Source organism: Equus caballus, chromosome 1 (genome assembly GCF_041296265.1).
Source record: "Equus caballus isolate H_3958 breed thoroughbred chromosome 1, TB-T2T, whole genome shotgun sequence".
NCBI lineage: Eukaryota > Metazoa > Chordata > Mammalia > Perissodactyla > Equidae > Equus > Equus caballus.
In genome coordinates this window covers 42,441,254-42,462,435 of record NC_091684.1, presented here as the reverse complement: position 1 = coordinate 42,462,435, position 21,182 = coordinate 42,441,254, and the positions used below count along the sequence as shown (strand labels likewise).

The following is a 21,182-nucleotide window of genomic DNA, read 5'->3' as shown; positions in this document are numbered from 1 at the left end:
TTGAGGTAAATCAAGGCTTCCACCCGTTTGACAGCTGCAAACGGCAGGCAGAACTAGCATTCCAACGGTATGTTTTATCTCCCCTGTTTTATATTCCCAGGTGTGTTTAACTGATTCATCTTCCTCTATGTCTATATTATGGGAGGATTGCTCATTCTGTGCTTTTCTATAGACAAACTGCCTTTGCTAATAATTGGTTCCTAGAAAATTAGACTCCTCTCACTAGGACTGAAGCCAAGTAACAGTGTCCTCTAATTCTAGTTTGGGAGCCTATGGTTTATAAACCCTTAAACCAAAATTTACTCAAAATTAGGAAAGTTTTAGTTCTTTTTTTTTTTAAAGTGGTCTTTATTACCTTTAGGAATTTCCTCTATAGACTGGAGCTATTACCAGAGAATTTAGAGTGTAGAGTTTACATCTTTGAAAATACCATTTCTCTATTCTTCAAGAAACACAGTTACTACCAAGATTTCATGCAATGAACAAAAGCCTCGGCTCTCATACAAACCCAGTACAGAGCTGATTATTATGCTCTCACAGTGACGGCTCCCTCTTAAAATCTGAATGAGCAGCTTGTACAAAAACAAGCGTGCTTTCCCCAACCTGATCTGACCCTATTCACTTGATTATATAAATGCTTTGCACATTTATTTTCATAAGCCAGCATTTATCTATCTACTTGACCTAAAACTCCACACTGTATTCTGTGTAATATAGTGATATAAAAAGTGTAAAAAAAAAAAAAAAAGAAAAAAACAAATATTCTCCCAAATTACCTTAGGCTTAATCTTACTTTGTTATAGCAGAAAACAAAGGAGCTAACATAAATAAGTGTAGTTAGTTACCCAAATTGCAGTGAGTTCTCCTTTTTAAATATAGGTCACCAAAAAAGCTCCAAAATAATATCCACATCAATGGGTTTTAATGCAAAATATGTTTTAATTTTGTAAACAAACGACCACAGTAGTTTTGTAGATTCTGTCAGGCTGTAGTGACCCAATTATCTGGTCAAAGGGCTGCATGGATGCAAGAGACAGGGTGAGTTAAAGTTTAACTCCCAGGAATTGTAAACCAAACCTAAAGCCACTGAACCTTTGGAGTTTGATATGATGATTAGAGCATAACCAGAGTAACACGTTGAATTCGCCATAATCAAGGAAACCTTTTCCGGGTGGGGATCTCTGAAATCGCTCAGGTACGGTCCATGTGTTTTGCTTTTTCTATTTCAACTCTGGGAAACTGTGCAGTGTGGATCAGTGGGAATGCAGTGAAAACAGCTTTTACCCTCTTCTATTACAGAGCCGAATTCAGGGAATTTTCTAGTTATTTTTATACTAACGAAGCAACCTGAAAACGAAAGAATATATTGGAAAGATCATATCATCTAAAGATGAGATGGCAGCCAGCTGCTGCTCCTTGATTTAATCAATTTCTGAGGCTCAAAAAATGTAGATTTACCACTTCGGGTTCAAGAGTAGGGCTAATGTTTCTGTGAATCTTAGTTAACAATAACCAGACAGCAAGGAGAGTTGTGGTTGACTGCTTGTCCTGGTCCTAGAAATCTGGGAAACATAAAAAATGTAATGAACAAGAGAAATAGAACATCACTGGCAGATTCTGAATTCACTGTATGGGTCATAATTCCTCTTATACTTTAGACTTCACATATTCAATTATCACCTTCCCTCTCCTTTATCCTGCAAACCACCACAAACAAAACAAAACAAAACCCACAAAAAGCAAAAAATCACCTTGGTGAATTCTTGCTATTTCTTTTGCCATTATCCTACTAACCAAATGCATGCCCTAAGCTATTTGCTTTTCATTCTAGCAAAAACAAAAACAAAGTCAGTCATTGGAAAATGACTGGCTTTCAGCATGTTAAATGTCAACCTTGGGGTAGCTAATTATTAGATCTTTTCCTTTCATGATGGTTTGGGCAAACTGTAGTAGACATATTTTCACATGATCATTTTGTTCACTCTAAAAAGATGATTTACAACCAGAATATGATGGTATTTTATCTATAGAAAGAAATCAATCAGGGCACTCACCAGGAATATCCCATTCCTACCCCAAATCTCTTAAACTTTCATTGAAATATTTTTGTTCCATGATTACCAAAGTAAGTTCCAAGTAGAATGGGTTCCAAATTAAACAGGTTTGTTTACTATAGGACTTTTCAGATGTGTATTGTGCATCTCCAAGAAGATGAAGAACACAGCATTATCTGTGCATTGTGCAGGATTAGTGTTTTGCAAAACATACATTGGCAAACTCAACTCTAGTTATAATTGAGACGTGTTAGTCTGGTCTGAAACATCCTTTATAATACGTGCTGAGGTACACGTAGTAGGAGCATAGGTCTGGAAGTAAAAGTGAAACCACTTATTCGTCAAAGTATGTAGGGCTTCCCCTGCTAAATACAGAGTCACAGACTTACAGGTTCATTTTTAAGGGCCGTATTTTCTAGAATAATATTGGTTCTGCCCACTTCAGACGATTCTCACATTTTACTCTTCCAGCTTACTATTTATCAAGTGTGAGGGAAGGGGAGAGAGAGTTGGCAAGAAAAAAGAAATTAGTTGTAATGGGCAAACATAAAATGACATAGATATAAAAACACTGAATATTTAGTTATTATTTCCAACTGGGCTAATACCAAGTTGGTTTTGTGTCATTTCAAATACGACACTTCCTACACTGTGTTCAGTGGACACTAATAAATGTGGCTCACAAAAAGTGACTCTATTGTCAAATAAGTTGAGGAAATGGCAGTTGGTTAGACCAGTTAAAGCAGGTCTTGTCACTACATGAGTGTTCTGAGTACTAATAACAGACATTTACTAAGCACTATACTGCCAAGTGTACTTGCAAGCACTTTCCATGCATTTATCTCATATTATTCTCAGAACAGCTACATAAGGTAGATACTATTACAGCATTTCACCAATGAGAAAATTGAGACACAGATAAGTCACCTAACAGACTCAATGTCACTCAGTTAGAAAGTAGCAGAGCCAGTCCCTGGCCAGGTGGTCTGACTCCAGAGCCTAGGTGTGTAACCATTACACTGTAGTCACAGGACTGGAGATTCACTCTGTGTGTAAATACATTCATTTATTGTGAATATCTAGAATAACAGGGGGTATTTTGTTTCCTAAGCTTAATATACAATAGAACATCTTCTTTCAGGAACATTTATTAATGTCTCTCAGAAATGGTATTCTTCAGAACACAGATTAAGAAAGAACAAATCTCTCTCTCTCTCTTTTTTTTTTTTTTGGTAAGGAAGATTGGCCCAGAGCTAACATCTCTTGCCAATCTTCCCCTTTTTTTTCTCCCCAAAGCTCCAGTACATAGTTGTATATCCTAGTTGCAAGTTGTTCTAATTCTGCTATATGGGATGCTGCCACAGCATGGCCTGACACATGGTGTGTAGGTCCACGCCCAGGATCTGAACTGGTGAATCCTGGGCTGCCAAAAGCAGAGCACTTGAACTTAACCAGTTGGCCACGGGGCCAGCCCCAGAACAAATCATGTTTACAGCCCATGTCCAGTATTCATAACGACCAGCACCAACTGAAATCATCACTATTGAAATCATCAGAATTGAAAACATCTTAAAGTCCAGCTATCTTCCATTAAACAGGACCACGCCTATCTTTGAGACTTTCTAAACTAACTATAGGGAGAACATTGAACCCTCCTCCTGACTGAGCTGGGTTGGAACACCTGTTCCAAAACTCCCTAGGTTTGTGACCTTGAGCGCACTACTTAACCTCTCTGAATCTCCAATTCCTCAAACATGAAATGGGGGTAAAATCTGTCCGGCAGACTTCAGTGAAGAATAGATGAGAAGATATAGCAAAACAGTTAAGGACAGCCCCCTGGTACACAGTAGGAATTCAGCAAAACTCTCTTCCCTTTCCATCTCCTTATTTCTAAGAAACTCCACAAAAATTTCCTAAAACTTTCCAAACTTACCCATTAGCTCCCGATTGTCAAAACAACGCCAACATAGTTTAAATCAAAAACAGTACATAAATAACGACGTTTTGATTAGTCACAAATAGAAACCCTATTCCACTTATTTGGAGAAAGAGACAACCACCTATCATTTTCTTTTATTTAGAAACAGCACAATATACTTTTATTTTAGAGAATGTTGCTCAAGAAAACTCAGTTAAAAGCCCAGTGCCCTTTTCACTGAAACCCACAGGACGCAGCCTGTCACGGTGTATGTTCATTTCATCACACAGCCAGTTGATGTTAAAAATCCGTTTCAATAACTGTCTTTTAAAATATTGTCATCCCTCTGAAAGCTGGGTAGGACATTGGGTACCATTGCACAATAGTTTCATTGCCTATGTGTCTCTAAATGACTCAATAAGTTCAAACAAGACAGTATTGATCGACGGAGGATAAACACCATTTTATCTTATTCACGGAAACAGTAACCAGGCTCCTCTGAAGTGTGGTTCTAACAGTCCAAACGCCCCCGGGGAAGCATCTGGAAAAGGGGCAGCAGTAGGGCACTGACACTCTATATTAGAAATCTAAATTCCATGTGCTCCTTGCCCTGATACTGTAAAATCTGGGCAGGAATTATTAACAAATGTTTACTGATCATTGGATCAGGAAGGCTAGTTTATCATTTTATCCCATCAAACCTAACCCAACTAGGTTATCAGCTTTAAAAACTATTTACAATTTTAAATTTAATAAATTGAAGTTTTGTGTTATCTACTTTTGATTGATCTAAACCAAAATTAAAATATTGCCTTTTAGAAAAATGGTTGTCTTGACTAAAATATGTTGGTATCTTGAGCTCTCTAATTTGATTTTTTTTTTAAGATATATAAACTAAGATTTTTTTTTCTTATACAGATAGTTATGTGGGATTTTATATACATAGGTGTTAATGATCATATGGAAAACATTCTCCAGGTTTGCTTACTCTAATAGGGCTCGGTCCTTGGTAATGTTAAGAGGGAAGTAATAATAAAGATTAAGGTAACTCTCTGTAGTTTGCAAGGCTACATACAGTGTCCTGCCCCAGTCAATAATATGGCGAAAGAGAATTAGCACATGACTATTTGGCCAGATAGAATGACTAAGTGAGCCAATTGGTTTGCAATTCTATAAAATGCCACCTCCAATGACATAGTAATGTCGTCTCTTCCTCCAGGAGCCAAAAAATGTTCATTGTTTTGGGATGCCCAATTGATTTAAAGAACACCAAATTTACACAGCAGAATTAACTACTATAATACCTTATTTCTATAGTATATTCTAGTTTACAAAGCATTTTATACAGAAGAACTTATTTAGGTCGTTTTAATCCCAAATTTCTTCATAGTGAATTTAGTAAGCCTAGTTTCTTCAAGGCAATTGAGTGACTATTTATCATTCCAATTGTACAAAACTTGTTAGTTGAAAGCCAGCCCTGGTGGTCTAGTGGTTAATATTTGGTGTGCTCATCGCCTTGGCCCGGATTTGTTCCCAGCCATGGACCCACAGCACCCATCTGTTGGTTGTCATCCTGTGGCAGCTGCCAGTTGCTGTGATGCTGAAAGCTATGCCATCGGTATTTCAAATACCAGCAGGGTCACCATGGTGGACAGGTTTCAGCAGAGCTTCCAGACTAAAACAGACTAGGAAGAAGGACCTGGACACCTACTTCCGAAAAAATTGTCCATGAAAACTCAGTGAATAGCAGCAGAGCATTGTCTGATATAGCACTGGAAGGTAGGAGGACGGCCCAAAAAGACCAGGCAGGATTCCACTCTGCTGTATGCAGAGTTGCTAGGAGTTGGAATCGACGGCACTAACAACAAAGTTAATTGAAAGATGCTCTCACCTGGAGTTTGTAAGCCTAACTCTCTTTATGTAGCATCGTGCTGATTATGTAGAGAGACTTCAACTACTGTACTGGACGTTGATTTGTTGTGAATTAATTAAGAGGTTAGATGAAACTATGATGAGAGGCCTTGAGGATCCACATGGAAGGTGAGAGGAAAACCAGTCCCATGCAGGTCCCAGAGAAAACAACTCTAAAAAGATTTAAACCAGTGCAGACTAACTAACACAGTGAAAGAAGGAAGGGGGGGTTCTATAATATCTCCTGAAAGACTGGCAGGGCACTGGCAGAGTATTGCGTATAAATGCAATTGTTTTCCATTTCTGTTAACTCATCTTTCGTATTCTTCTATCCAGCTCTTCTATTAGGACTATGTTCAGTGCTCATCTTTTCAGCTGGGGCCTTCTGCATGAAGTAAATTGGCTTATTAGATGTATTTAAACCCTAATACCTCTGATTACTCTCAGCAGAAGTCAGAAATCAGAACCTGATACCATGGAGAGGAAAACTGTTTGCACCTATAAATGCCCATCTCAGGAATCCTCTTTTCAATCCTCTTTCCTGAAGATCCCTAACAGTGCCTCACAGTTTGGACATTTACTACCAACCAGTTAGAACTGGCACCCTGTGATGATGATGACAATGATATTAGCAATAGCTCTTACATCCTTATATAGCTCCTGCCACGTGCCAGGCACACAGATTAACTCATTTAATCCTCTGGAATCCTATGCAATAGATACTATTGCTATGCCATTTTTCCAATAAAGGGGTTAAGTGCTAGGGACAGGAAGGAACTTGCCCAAGGTCGCACAGCTAATGAGTGGCAGAAACAGGAGTGAACTTCAGCAGTCTAGCACATACCACCCTGTGAACAGGGCATAAATGGAACACTGAGAACCACTGAATTTTGGAACTGGAAGGAAACTTTGAGGTTCTTTATTTAACAAAGAAAAGCTGAATGAGTTTCCCCAGGATAGAAGACACTTTTCATTAGGGAAAGAACCCAAGTGCAGCACCCCAACCCTCAGGCAGGCCCTTTCCATTATACACGTCCCACTGCACAGCATTTCTCATCCAGCCTGATTCTCTACACAGATTCTGGAAGAGGGATGAAGAGGACCTCCACAGTTCAGAGGAATGCTCCCTTCGCTCTAAGTCCCGCCCTCCTTGCTATTCCCACACTCACAGACTGACAGAGCCAGAGACTCAGTTAAAAGAGACCCATTTTGTGACTTTGAGAGACTGTCAGACCCAGATCACAGAGGAAATATGTGCAGGCACAGTCACCATGAACACAGTGGTGGCCTCTCCTAAAACACAAAGCAATTGTCCTGAATGACTTGGCTGCCTTACACCCAAATTCTGCTAGTGTCTGAAGAGGACATAGCATCTCCTACCTGGAAGACACAGCCTTCTCCCCAGGGAAAGAATAATTGGGCTGCTAGGTCTATGAATGCTAAGGGAGTCCCATATTTAAACTGACCTAATTTGGAGCTTTAAATTGAGACCCAAATGCTCCCAAATAGCAGCTCCATCAGCCTCGATAGAGTTATTTATTTAGGATAATAAGAGCTTGCTTCCAGAAGTTCTTTGTTAAAATACAAATTAGCTGGGATACGGAGAGCGAGTGATAGGGACACTTTGAGATGTTAACATTCAGGAACACTTTTGCCTAAAATCACTTAGCAAATTAACCAGCCTGGTAAAGCCTTGTGAGAATGGTACTTAGGAAAAGTAAGTTTTGATGGTGGGGAAGAGAAGATGTAGAGGAGAGATGGCCAAGGGTGGAAGTGCCATGGGCAACCAGAGGATAATATAAGGTATTTGAACAGCAAGTACTTGTACAATCTTTGAGGAAGAATTAATTTCTTGAATAATTTTGAGTTTAATAAGTCTTTGAGCATCATCCTTACCAGAGACTAATTCCTTCATGTCTCTCTCTCACTATATAACAGATACTTAAGACAGATGCACTGACCAGAATTGGAATCATTCAGGGAAAGCCATTATATGGTCCCTTAGGATATTTTAAGATAAGAGAAAAAGCTACAATGTCTAGAAACTCTTATTTTTTACTTGCCTTTCAAAACAAGCCATAAAGTCAAATATTTCCTATAATAACAATTCACTATCTTAAGATTCTCTAAAGTCCAAAGATACAAAGCTCTGATTCATTGTGTTGGCATAGCAGAGAGGGAAACAATTATAATGTTACAGCAGAAGGCTCTAGAGCCAGAATGCCTGGGATCAAATTCTAGTTCCAGCACTTACTAGCTATGTGGCCTTCAGCAAATTATTTGACTTCTCTGTGCCTGTTCCTCTTCTGTAAAATCAAGGTTATTTTGTGGGCTAGATCAGAACTTACACATGAAATGTTTAGAATAATACCAAGCAAGTGTGCATAAACCCTAGCTATGGCAGCTATAATAATTGTCTCATTTCTGTGTTGATTACACAATCCTTTCCTAGAATAAAATGGTTAGAAAGACAAAGGCTATGATGTCAACATCTAATAAGTGTTTTTCAGACTGCAGGTCAGGTAGCGTAGAAATTAACTATCCCCACCGCTGGCTTGTGGCGCAAAGTTGGAACAATTTCTCTGACTCTGTTGCAGTTTTTCCAAAGCAGAAATGTTCTCTATCATGGGCAAGACCTCCTAATTAAGTTGGTATGTAATGATTTGAGGGAACCTGAGTGATTAGCAAGGGAAGTAGAATAGAACTCTGGATCCTCGCACAGGAGTGCAAACCCCTCAGGCGCTATTATTTTTACAGTTACAACAAGAAAATCCATCAGTACTCAAAGCCTCCTACAAAGAAGCATATTGTTGAAGAATAGGATGGTTACTACCACAACAAAAATGCAAGCATGGAATAATATGACCTGTCCCAAATCAGTCCCCTGCATCGGCATGACAGTAGACCCCTGAAGAGAAAATGATGTGGGAGGAACTAAATGAGACATCAGGGCTCCCGTGGAAGGGATTAAGGATTAGTGTCTATTTTAAGGGAAGCGGCAAGAGGAAGGGGCACCAAGGAGATCCTGTGAGATTATGATGTTAATTTACCCAGTGGGATTTGATTTATTGACCCCCGTTTGAGTTTAGCAATATTCTAGATGCCATCTTGGATACAAAGATGTATTGTACTTTTGTCCCTAAATTCAAGGAACCCAAGAAGGGTTCTTCAGAGCTCCCATCACAGTCCCAGGATAACTAACCACTCCCTTCTCCATGGTCTCTTCCTTTGTTGAAAAATGAGTATTACTCACTATGCTAAATTAGGAGTTCCTGAGAGGCAAACAAGTTATCCTATTTATTTTTCAATTCTCAGACTTGCAGTGTTATGCACCTAACAAGATGCACAACATTGTTTGTTGAATAAAAAAGCCATCTAGTTGGGGAAAGAAGGGGAAGAGGTAGAAAAGGTAAAGAAAAACATTACTGAGTGTCGTGTAGCAAACTCTATGCTATCTACTCATCCTATCTCTTTGGATCATAATAACAACTCTCTGAGGCAGACATCCCTATCCCCAGTTGTGAACTGAAGAAACTGTGACCTAGTTAAATGATTGGAACCAAGTTTGCAAAGTTCTTACAGGGTAGAACTCTACCATTCAAACCTAAGTCAGTCTGAATCTATGATCCCATGGTTTTCCTACCATGACACCCTCCTACTTGGGAATCAATGACAACCAACACAGGGCAAAATACTGTGTATCCTAATATCATGTAGTGAAACTAGGAAATTAGGACAAAGAAAACAAAGTCTGAAGGAAGTTAGAGAGGCTATACGAAATTTCCATTCAGTCCAGCAAATACATATGAAGTGTCTACTAAGCACCAGGCTTGGTGCTAAGAGCTGGAGCTAAAAAGATAAGCATATATCCTTGTGGAGGTTACGGCCCTCCCTCTCTTCATTCTCATTGCTACATAGTTCTGTCCTTCCTTTTTCCCCACTTATTCCTAATCTAGCTTTTCTGCCTCTAAGAAATTTTCAACAAAACTCACAGAGTCATTTTTCTAAAGTACACAGGGTCCTGTTAGAATTCTTCCATGCTGATCCCAGGGACTTCATAATAAAACAAAAACACTCTATCATGCGAATATTCATTTAATTCTTGCCTACCTTACCAGCTTATCTGTTGTTGTTCCCAATACCTGCCTCTCAACTTGCATTCAACATTCCAGCCATACTCAACATCTTGACTATCCATGCTATTTCGCTTACACTTCCGTCGCCTTGAGTCCCTTTATTCTCCCTTCTTCTCGTAACTCCTAGCCACCCTTCAAACTGGTCTGCGTAGAGATAAGGTATAAACTGGAAATTAGTGTGGAGTACAAAGTTGGATAAGTTTGATAGGTGATGAAAAGAAAAGTTGACATTAATTGATAGAGTTATGGAATACGGAGCTATTGAAAGTCTTTTTTTTTTTAAAGATTGGCACCTGAGCTAACAACTGTTGCCAATCTTTTTTTTTTTCTCTACTTGTTCTCCCCAAATCCCCCCAGTACATAGTTGTATATTTTAGTTGTGGGTCCTTCTAGTTGTGGCATGTGGGATGCTGCCTCAGCATGGCTTGATGAACAGTGCCACAGCCACGCCCAGGATCCGAGCCTGGGCCACTGAAGCAGAGTGTGCAGACTTAAGCACTCGGCCACAGGGCCGGCCCCTGAAAGTCTTTTAATAGGAAAATAACATAACAAAATTAATGTTTAAAAAAATAAGCCTGTGTTATGCTGATGGTGTTACAGTTGGAAAAGACTAGAGATCATATTAAGACAATAATCTAGGTATATGAAATGATGGTTGCATAGATGATAATTAACGGCAGTGGGAATTCAAAAAAAGGGCAAAGTATCAGAAGTCAGTGGCTAACTAGAAACAAGGAGGAGGAACTTAGTAAGGACAGATTAAACTATGCATGTAAATTAGCATAAAATCAGAATTTATTTAATCTGCTCTTTTCTAAAGGAAACATAAGGCTGTCTCTCATTACAAGTGTCAGATTGCCTACGGGCCACTGTAATACAGAGCTTTAGACATTTGGATTTTATAAGCTTCACTCAGGGATCAAATGTATTCCAATAACCAGTGATTGGCAGTCTTGGTGAGAAGCAAGTTTTCAACTTAATTTTTCCATATTGGTCGGAGGAAACCAGATGCAACAACTAAGTTCAAAAGGACAATCTCAACGAGAAAAAAAAGAGACGTAATAACATGAGACGAAGAATGAATGAAACATAGCACTCATAGCTCATCAAATCTCTGTAATCTGCCACAAAAATAATTGGTCCCAGGACTATTGAATAAACATCTTCTTTTAAGCTGAAGGATATCTACATTGCACGCTGATTACCACTTTACCAACTTGTCACTCAATTTAGAAATTAAACACATATGCAAAGAAATTCCATTCTTGTTAGGCTGTGTCATCCTGGAATTTCTAAACTCTGCCAATTCTCTTTCCCAGGGATCTTTCAGAAAGTCAGGCATGGTGGGAAGAGTTGGGTATCATTACTGAGTGAAGATGACACAACAGCCCTCTGTAGCCTGATCTTACAGGTAACAGAACAATGACAACACCGAAAACACTTATGTAAATGTATTAGCCAGAGTTCTCCAGAGAAGCACAACCAATATTCCAATACATACACAAAAATGGTTTTTGTGTTGTCACTGTTCTAGTACACGTAAGATAGTGGTACTAGCTACCAGCACCTCTAAGTTATACAGATAGAGATATATATAAATCTCGCTCACTCGCTCTCTCTCACTATCTATCTATCTAGAGAGATTTATTATAAAGAGTTGGTTCACATGATTATGGAGGCTGAGAATTCCCAAGATATGCAGTCAGCAAGCTGGAGACCCAGGAGAGTCCATGTGTTGTTCTAGTCTGAAAGCCCCAGGCTTGAGATCCAAGAACCACCAGTGTTTCAGTTCAAGTCTGAACTGAAGAGACTGATGTCCCAGGCAGGTGGAGTTCCCTTTTGTTCAGCCTTTTTGCTCTATTCAGGTCTTCAGTTAATTGGAGGAACCCACCCACATTAGAGAGGGCAATCTGCTCTACTCAGTCTATGGATTCAAATGTTAATTTCATCCAGAAACACCCTCACAGACACACCCAGAATAATGTTTGGCCAAATGTCTGGGCATTCTGTGGCCCAGTCAAGCTAACACATAAAATTAACTATCACAGGGGCCGGCCCAGTGGCATAGTGGTTAAGTTTGTGCTCTCCACTTGGGTGGCCTGGGGTTCACGGATTAGAATTGTAGATGCAGCCCTACACACCACTCATCAAGCCATGCTGTGGAGACATCCCACATACAAAATAGAGGACGACCAGCACAGATGTTAGCTCAGTGACAATCTTCTTCAAGCAAAAAGAGGAAGATTGGCAACAGATGTTAGCTCCGGGCCAGTCTTCCTCACCAAAAAATGAAAAAATAACGTAAAAAAATTAACCATCACAATATAACCTTAAGGGAATAGAAAGCTTCTCATGTTGTCTGATTTTAAGACCCTCCATTTTTTCCCCATCACCCACTCCCTCCTCCAACACATGCAGTTTCCATCTGCTATTAAAATTTTCTAAAATCTTTCTTGGATAAAAAGCTATTTGTTATTTATCTCTCAATCTTCAATGTCACCGAGAACAGATTACTTATGAGGATCTCTGTTTCAGAGTTTCTGATATTCTTATCCAAGTTGAGCAGAGGCTAGAGGATTTGTAAAGGAGTGGTGGTGTCAGAGCTAGTTACAAAAGGAAAGGGGTGTATAGAGAGGTCTCTTGTGTGATGTTGTGCTCCCAACACCTGCCACCAGAAGTTTATTGTCCTCTGTGTATATGTGTGTGTGCATATATATATATATACACATTCCTCTCCACACGTATTCTTGTGCATTCAAACATACATACCCACATAACCACACACAACCTGACGGAGCAGGCGTGAATTCATCTCAGCTAAGGAGATTGTGGAAAGGAGGATGGGAACTCTAGGCACATGGTGGATAGGAAACAAGAATAAAGGAACCTGAGAAGTAACTGGTGTGTCTGGGAGACCTGATGGGCTCGAGCACAGAACAGCTCCAGACTCGCACTGGGAGGTAACCAAGAGAGCACTGTCAGGACCAGATATGGCAGGCACTGAACGTCAGGCTAAGGGAATGGACTGTTTCTTTACAGTTAGTGATGAGGCCAGTGAAGATTTTTGGGCAGGAGAATATTAGAAGGGACATTTTAGGGAGACTGATCTAGCCATGGTGCAGAACAAAGAGGCAGGGCCTAGAGCAGTGGTGAGGTTTCCTTCCAGACTTTGAGCTCAGGTTAAGCCCAAAAATGAAAGAGGGGGTGGCAGATGGGGTAGGAGTGTAAGAGGAGCAACAAGTAAGGATATAAATGTACAGAAATCAGGAAAAAAGATCCAGACTTCAGGAGGAGCCCATGTTGGAGATTGTTCTGGGTAAAGAGGCTGAAAGGACTTCAGCAGTGAGAATTCATAGGTCTGTTCAGGTGTTTCATTGTTAACTTGACTCAACTGCTTCCTACATCTGTTCTCTCTCTTCTAAAAGCCATCCTCACTGTTTCCTCTCCATCCTTTCTCTATCTCACAGCTTTTGCTTCCTTTCCATATGTAGAGCCATGATAAATCATGGTTTTATGCATACGGTGATAATAGAAATTCCTTGTTGGTTGGTCCTCATAGAAACTGAGTTGAAAACAAAGCTCTTGGGCCAGAATCTGGTAAGAATGGGATTTTTTTTTCATTTTTTGATATTTCAAGGTTATTATTTCTAAATACTAGCAATTAGGAAAACATCTATTCATTAGAAAGATGGCAACGTAGACAAGACAATTGGAGAAAATTTTGAATTATTGCCCCTTTCAGTCTCTACTTTTCTTTTATAGTTTTCTTCTTCTTTTTAATAGAGTTTTATGTGATAGCCAGCCTATTTGGCAGGTGGGATAAATTCAATTATTCTCCATTGTTTTATTTTGTTTCACATTTAACATGTATAGACTAGAGCTTAACTCAGCAGTTCTAAGCTCAGCTGCAAATTATTATCACCTGGGAGTTTTTAAACGCATCATTTCCTGGGCCCCACTCCAGACCAGTTGAATCTGCATCCCTCTGGGGCTGGGGAGGGTGATGCCCATGTACAGGTGATTATCATGTGAAGCCAGACAGGGAGTCTGTTCTTTCTCCACAGCTCCTTCATCTCATACCTGTTGTCAGCTGGCGTTAACTAGGATTATTCATAAGTGATAACCGTTAGTGCCGGTTTGGAGTATGTTTTAACAGGGGTACAATATTTTGAGGATAAGGCCCTGCTTAGCAAGTTATTGCAAGTTACCGTTAAGGAAGGCACTCAAACTGAACACATCCTCTGAGCAGAAGATTACGGTGAAGTTGCTTTTCAGAGCATGATAAAAATAGAGGAAGGAGAGATTTAAGGGAGTAAATATTACTTGCTAAAATTCAGGAACGCTTGCAGTTAAATCTCACAGTTGTATTTTGATAAGACGTGCATAGGTTAATGTTTCTCTCCTGTCTTTCATTGTGTAATTTACAGTTTCAAGCTATATCCCAGGGATTTAAAGGCCCCTTGTTGATATTTAAAGGGCATTTTAAGCAAATAAATGATAAAATGTCTTTCGAAGCAGCTAAAATGTACCTGCATTGTATCCACTTAATGAGAATATGCTAAAAAGCAAGAGGTGTTTCTACTGGACCCTACATTGTGCAATTTTAAGCAAGTTTTAAATGAAAATAAATTCCTCTATTTGACATTGCTTTTTCTTCAGACAAAACAAAAAGGATTTCTAGATGTCAGGATTCTTTTATAGGAATGGTGATCTGTGGACCAGATGAATGCACTTAACATTTCCAAGAGTCTGGGTAACTTTTTCTTTTCAAATGAGACTGTGTGTGATTCCCAATTTTTAATTAGTAAAAAAAAAAGTCGGGAAGACATGCTTTCTCAGCCCCTGCATCTTTAGAATGCCCTGATTCAGTCCAGGCATGTGTGTATGTACGTATGTATATTTATATGTATACATACATACACGAATACATATACACACATATATATACACATATGTATATACACAAGGACATATACAAAAATTGAAATACTATCATTGTCTATTATACATCTGCTTGTTCTTTTTCTCTGATAAATTCTAAATCAGTAGTTCCAGTGGCATTTTTTCTCTGGTATAGTTCTATTTTTCTCTATAGATATTTTTGCTATAGTGCAATTTCCCCAGCATCTTGGGTTTTGCTATTTTAAGTTGCTCTATTTAGGACTTGGAATGGCTCCAAATAGGTTGGTATATAAATTTAAACATCAACAAACAGTAATCAAAGTATCAGCTGGCCCTATACATCTTTGCAAAAATAACCATTTCTTTAGAAAGTTGTATCTGTCAGCATTTATTCTCTGCAACAATTAATATCTTGCCTTAAAAGTACAATATACCTTCTAGATGGAATCAACAACTTCTTTAGCAAGAAGTGTCACCAAGGGAGCAGGAGAGAGAAAAAAGTACAGCATTAAAGAACGGAAGAGAGAGAGAGACAGGAGGAGAAAACAAGAAATTATATGGACATTTGAAGGTGGCTGCATAGGGAGAAAGAGAAGACCCTGCTCCCAAAATAGATGTGTTTGGTGCCTGTGAGAAATGCTTGTGGCTTTGGTTACCCGTCATTGCACTACTCCATCAGATATTTGGCCCATAGTTGACTTTCTCCTCTCAGGCTAGCTACAATCCAGAAGAGCTAAAGATCAATGAGAAGAAGAAACCAACATCTTAATTTAAATATAAGAATAGAAATTAACATGAAATTAACATGAAATCCAAGTCAGATCCTGCCAAGTAATACGTCACTTGGTCACCTATGAAGACTCTACACCCTGCCAAGGAGTGTATTTCAGCGAGGTATGACGAAGTGCGTAACAGAGGGCTGGCAATGACCATGTGTCCATTTTGGACCATGTCCAAAAGAGGTCAGATCCTGAACGTGTCCAAGTGAACCATCAAACAGTCCACTCAAAAGAATTATTACAATAGCTCATTGTTTTATTCCAGCAAAGAGGCTAAATTACCACAGTGCTTTAAATGACCTTGATCACCTGTCCCTATGGAAGGGAAGACAGACTCACAGTACACCCTCATAAGTTTCATCATGGTATCACGTGTTCCTCACTGCGACACCTTAAGGGGAGCTGGGTAGATAATATAATCTCCCTCCTGCTGCCACCACTTGCCTATTTTTTTAAGGTGAAGAAAATGAGAAGTCAAATTTAGGAATTAAGAGCACAGACTGGCCCCAGGCTACCTAGATTCAAATCATAGGTCTGCTACTTGTTACTTGAATAACCTTGGGCACATTAACTAACCTCTCTAACCTGGTTTATTACCTGTATCATAGGAATGATAATACCTATCCCGTTGAGTTTTTATGAGGATTAAATGAATTATGTTTAAGGTTTTCAGAACATAGCATATAGTAAGTATTCAGTAAATGTTAGCTATGTTTATTATTATTTGAAATCTTTTCAAATTTTGCCTCATAATAGGCAAAATCAAAGTATCTTGGTTTTTTGTTTTGTCTTTTCTGATCACTAAAGATGACAACCATATTTAAATAAGTTTACAAACTGTCTTTATTTCTTTTTTCTGTGAATTGCTCATGTCCTTTGCTCATTTGTCCACTGATTTGTGTCTCTTTATTACTGATTTTAAAGTGTTCTTTGTATGCTAAAGTACTCTTTGTATACTTTCTGTATATTATACAAATAGTAATCATTTTCTCCTAGTCTGTGACTTCTTTTTAACTTTATTTTGCCATTACAGATGTTTGTAATTTTTAAGCAGTCAAATTTGTTAGTCTTTTCATTTACAGCTCTTATTTACTTGGTTAGGAAGACGTTCTGCATCACAAGATTATAAAAACGTTATCCCATATTTTCTTCTAGTACTTATACAATGTTTTTAAAAGTTATTCTCTAATCCACTTAGAATTTTGGTGTATGTTGCGAGATGATATGCCAACTTTATCTTTTTCCCAAATTGTCTGATCTCCCTATGATTTGATATAGAACCTATTGGCAAATTCCAACATAAACAAAACAATGGGTCTAAACTTTTTCCCATTCCATCAATCTATTTATCTATTTCTGTGCCTATTTTAACTTTTGATTAGGTCAGTTCCAAATAATTCTATACTTCCAATACATGTTGTGACATTTCTTGCACATTTTTCCTGCCAGATGAAATTTAGAGTCAATTTCTCAAATTTCAAAATAATTTTATTAGAATTTAAATTGGTGTTGCATTAAATTAATAATTTGGGAAGAACTGATATCTTTACAATAATAGGACTTCCATTTATCCAGCCCTTTAGATCCTTCAGTAGAAATTTATTATTTTCCTCATAAAGATTTTGGTTATTTTACGTTAGGTTTATTCTTAAGTGTTTTGTATACATTGTTCAGATTTTCTCATCACATTCCATTTATTTCTGCTTAAATAGGGAATATTTCTTTTATAACTGTCCTTATAGTATTCTTTAATCTAATAGTTTTATATAGTTGATTTATTTGTTTTTAATGAGAATGAATGATTGTAGTGTTTCACTATTAAGTACGATGTTTGCAGGGTATTTCTGATAGATGCTGTTTATCAGTTTAGGAATGTTTTATTCTATTGCTAACTTACCAAGAGTTTGGGTTTATCAAAAAAATGATAGTGGGCATTGAATTTTATTAATTGCCACTTTTATATTTACTGGAATGATCATATGATTTTTTCCTCCATTGATGAAGTGAATTAAACTAATAGAATTCCTAATGTTGAATTATCTTTATATTCTTGTAATAAACCCATCATGTTTATTATATATTAGTATTTTGACACTTCACTGCATGCAGTTCATATCTATATTTGTAAGTGATATTGGTCTATAGTTTTCTGTTTTGTAATATGTTTATCTGGCTTTGTATCACAGATATGCTAAATCTACTGAGAATTTCATGGTTCCCATTATTTTTTATGCTTTGAAAGGCTTTATATAACAAAAGAATTATTTGTTTTCTAAATTATCATAAAACTTGCCTAGTAAAACCATCTGCACCTTGTGTTATTTGGAAGAAAACATTGATTTTTTTTCAATATAGCTATGGTTATTAGTTTATTCAAATTTTTAACTTATGCTTGAGGCAATTTTCAAAACCCACAGTTTCCTAGGTAATTGGTCACTGTATCTACATTTTTCAGTGTGTTGATAAAAACATTCTATTCTTTGAAAGTCTCTTGATCTGTGGTTATATCCACCTTTTCCTCTTGTTTTTAAAATAGTTTTCTTCCTTTTACCTTGTCAAGATTGTTAAAGGTGTTCTAATTCACAGGTCTTTTCAATCAGCACTTATATTTATTTATCAAGTCTACAGATTTTTCTGTTTTATTAATTTACTTTTATCTTTGTTTCTTTCTGATTTTTTTTAATCTATTTTGTTCTTTTCCTAGCCTCTTTAGTTGAATGCTTATATTATTTTCAGAATTTTTTCCTAATAAATGAAAAACAGTTTTCTCAGAATAGAATCTCAACATCTCATAGTTTTTGATATGACTTGTTTTCATTGACATTCACTCAGTAACGTAATTTAACTTATTTTTTTAAATTATTAGAGTAAGAGCTGTATGTTATAGAAAGCCAAAAATAGTCAAATAATAATGATAAAATAATTTCTTAATCCACCGCCCAGATATAACCAGTTAGCCTTTTATAATCAGTCTTATGAATATAAAAATTAACACAAATGAAATCAGACTACACATTCTGTTTTGTAACCTGCCTTTTTTACTTATTATATTTCACAAATATCTGCCTAAATCATACATATTCTACTAGAACATCAGTTTTATTAGTTGTGCTGTACCACCCTTTATTCAAATACTTTTTATCACTGGATATTTAGGTTGTGTCTAATTTTCATTACAACACTAACACGCTCTGTGAGACACCACATACACACACCGACTGAGGACCTTAAGGATTTTTCCTACGGAGAAATGAAATAACTAGATCAATTATTAAAGCAGTACGAAAGAATTCAACATAATGCATTCAAACTGCATTTCTCTTCACCTCAAACAAATTCTAGAAAGGAGAATATCCATGAGAGAACCACAGACGATGGCTGAGTCAACCAAAGCAGCAGATAAGGAACAAAAAAGGAGCATTTATTGAGCATCTTCTGTATGCCAAGTACTTTGTTAGGTGCTCTCATATCTGTTGTCTGATTTATTTGAGCCTCTGTTTGAAAAAAACAAAAAACAAAAATCTTTATGTTAGGTATCAGTTTTCCTATTCTTAGAATAGGAAACAGGATCTTAGAAAAGTTAAAATCACGGTGGCAGAACTGAAATTTAAATGCAAACTTGTCCTCTAAAAATGTGGAACTTACTAGAGAAGGAGGATTTTGTCAATAATTATGAGTAAAATTAATATATCTGCTATGAACTACGTTAATTTTTCTTTATTTTAAGCCTTGTCTAGGCCCAAATTGATCAGGCCCAAATTAATGCATGATTCATTACTAATGCCTTAATAACATAGAAGGGATTCTGGTTAATTAAATTTTTTGCTTATATATATTGCTTTTGAAAAATAAGTTGCCACATATTGGTACTTCTTGTGATGTTTTTATGTCTACATTTTGGAGTTTTATATATGCATATTCTCTATTAATTTTGTTATGGTTCATGATGCCTGGCCAAATAAAAAGCTATCACATTAATTCACTTCCAAAATAAACTTAAGACCGATTGTAAACATTTTTCCAAGGAAAATATTAGAGCTAATTTGTATTTCTTTATCAAGTCATGCAAAGTAATATTTACTTAGTATCATTAGGCAAACGTGTAAACTTTGGTCACAAATCTTTCATAAGCCATTTCAATACAATCTGGAACTCCTTCTGTGTAAAATTCCCAGGAGATTCTAGAAGGCTGAAATTCATGATGAAACCATTTGTACAACTTGCGTGCTGCATAAGAATTATGCCCAGCCTACATCACGTGACATCAGTGCAGAACAAAGCATTGGTGAAAGACTGGATTTGGTTTGGAGAGGGCCCAATGGCAAGTGAAACACTCATCAATTTGAAATATACATGGGGCACATTGCTAGGACGGGCCCCCAATGTCCCCTCGCTCAATTATGAAAGAACACCTCTCTGCTCACCAAGTCAGAAATAGTCTTTCTTCCCATTCAGTTACCTTATCCATCCTCTTCAGAAAAATCAAATGAAGTAGAATAAGATAGAAACTCTAACATTAACAAAACGACTCCATTTCCTAACTCTAATTTGTTTAGCACAGTGCCTGGTAGATAGCAAATAATAAATTAATATTTGTTGACCTTTCTGTTAAAGTTGAGGATAATTACTCCATTTAGTTTTTAAGCAAGAAATCTTCTAACTTTAATTGTCTTTACCTCCTCTCCTTTTTGTTCTCCTGTGCCCATCATTCACAACCAACATTTCTGTCTTTGCTTTTCCAAGTTCTTCTTTCTTCACCCTTTTAAGTATGCTTTTCGGTGATGTACTTCTCTTAACTTTGTCTTATGTCTTGCCCAATTTACTATTTTGAGAGGTTTTATAAAAACCTTATTTCCCACTCTCTCTGTTTCCCCAGTTTCCAATTTATGTCCCACGAGGGCATTAGATCTTCCAACATTGCCATAACTTCAGGCAAATCTCGGTAAAATATCATTTAAAATCCTCTCATATTTTTCCTTCCACAATTTGGTTCTCTATGTGGGATCAGTTTTTATGTATAAAATAAATGCTTTTCCTCCTTACAGAATAGAGTGATAATTAAAGAACAGCAAATAGTATTCCCCTGCCACACCTAGATTTGGAAAAGTCAGAATTTACCCCCTACCTGCTTCTCTCTTGCACCTTCTTTCCTATCTCTGTTTCTCTGCCACCTTCCCTGAGCCAGGACCCACTGGTATCCAAGGCCATCAGGGTCAATGGCCAGGAACAGCAGCTCTGACCTTGCCCCACAGTGAACTCTGGAAATTTCTATTGAGCAGTCTCTACCAAGTGATGAGGTGAGCTGTTTATTCCAATCTACTGTGACTTTCAGAAAAGCAGAAGTCTGGAACCTCCAAAAACATCTCGGTCCTTTTGTTCTTGATCAAATAAGGCACTAAAGTCACAAATATAAAACCAGAAAGGCACTAAGAAGAAAAGTGAATCCAAATGTCAACTCCATTTTTCAATCATGTAGCACTCT

The 21,182-nt window shown here is 37.5% G+C and overlaps 1 protein-coding gene across 4 annotated transcripts in view; it reads left to right on the top strand.

Annotated features, from left to right (window-relative positions):
* Positions 1 to 1,093: 1,093 nt before the first annotated feature.
* The window catches only part of A1CF (APOBEC1 complementation factor), an 81,579-nt gene continuing 61,490 nt past the window's right edge, over positions 1,094 to 21,182 (top strand). For 2 of the 4 annotated variants that reach the window (XM_070225058.1, XM_070225050.1), the window contains exon 1: positions 1,094 to 1,195. The gene's annotated coding sequence lies outside the window, so the exon portion shown is untranslated. The remainder of the gene's footprint in view (positions 1,196 to 21,182) is intronic. The other 2 variants (XM_070225045.1, XM_014733382.3) reach the window with 1 other exon arrangement.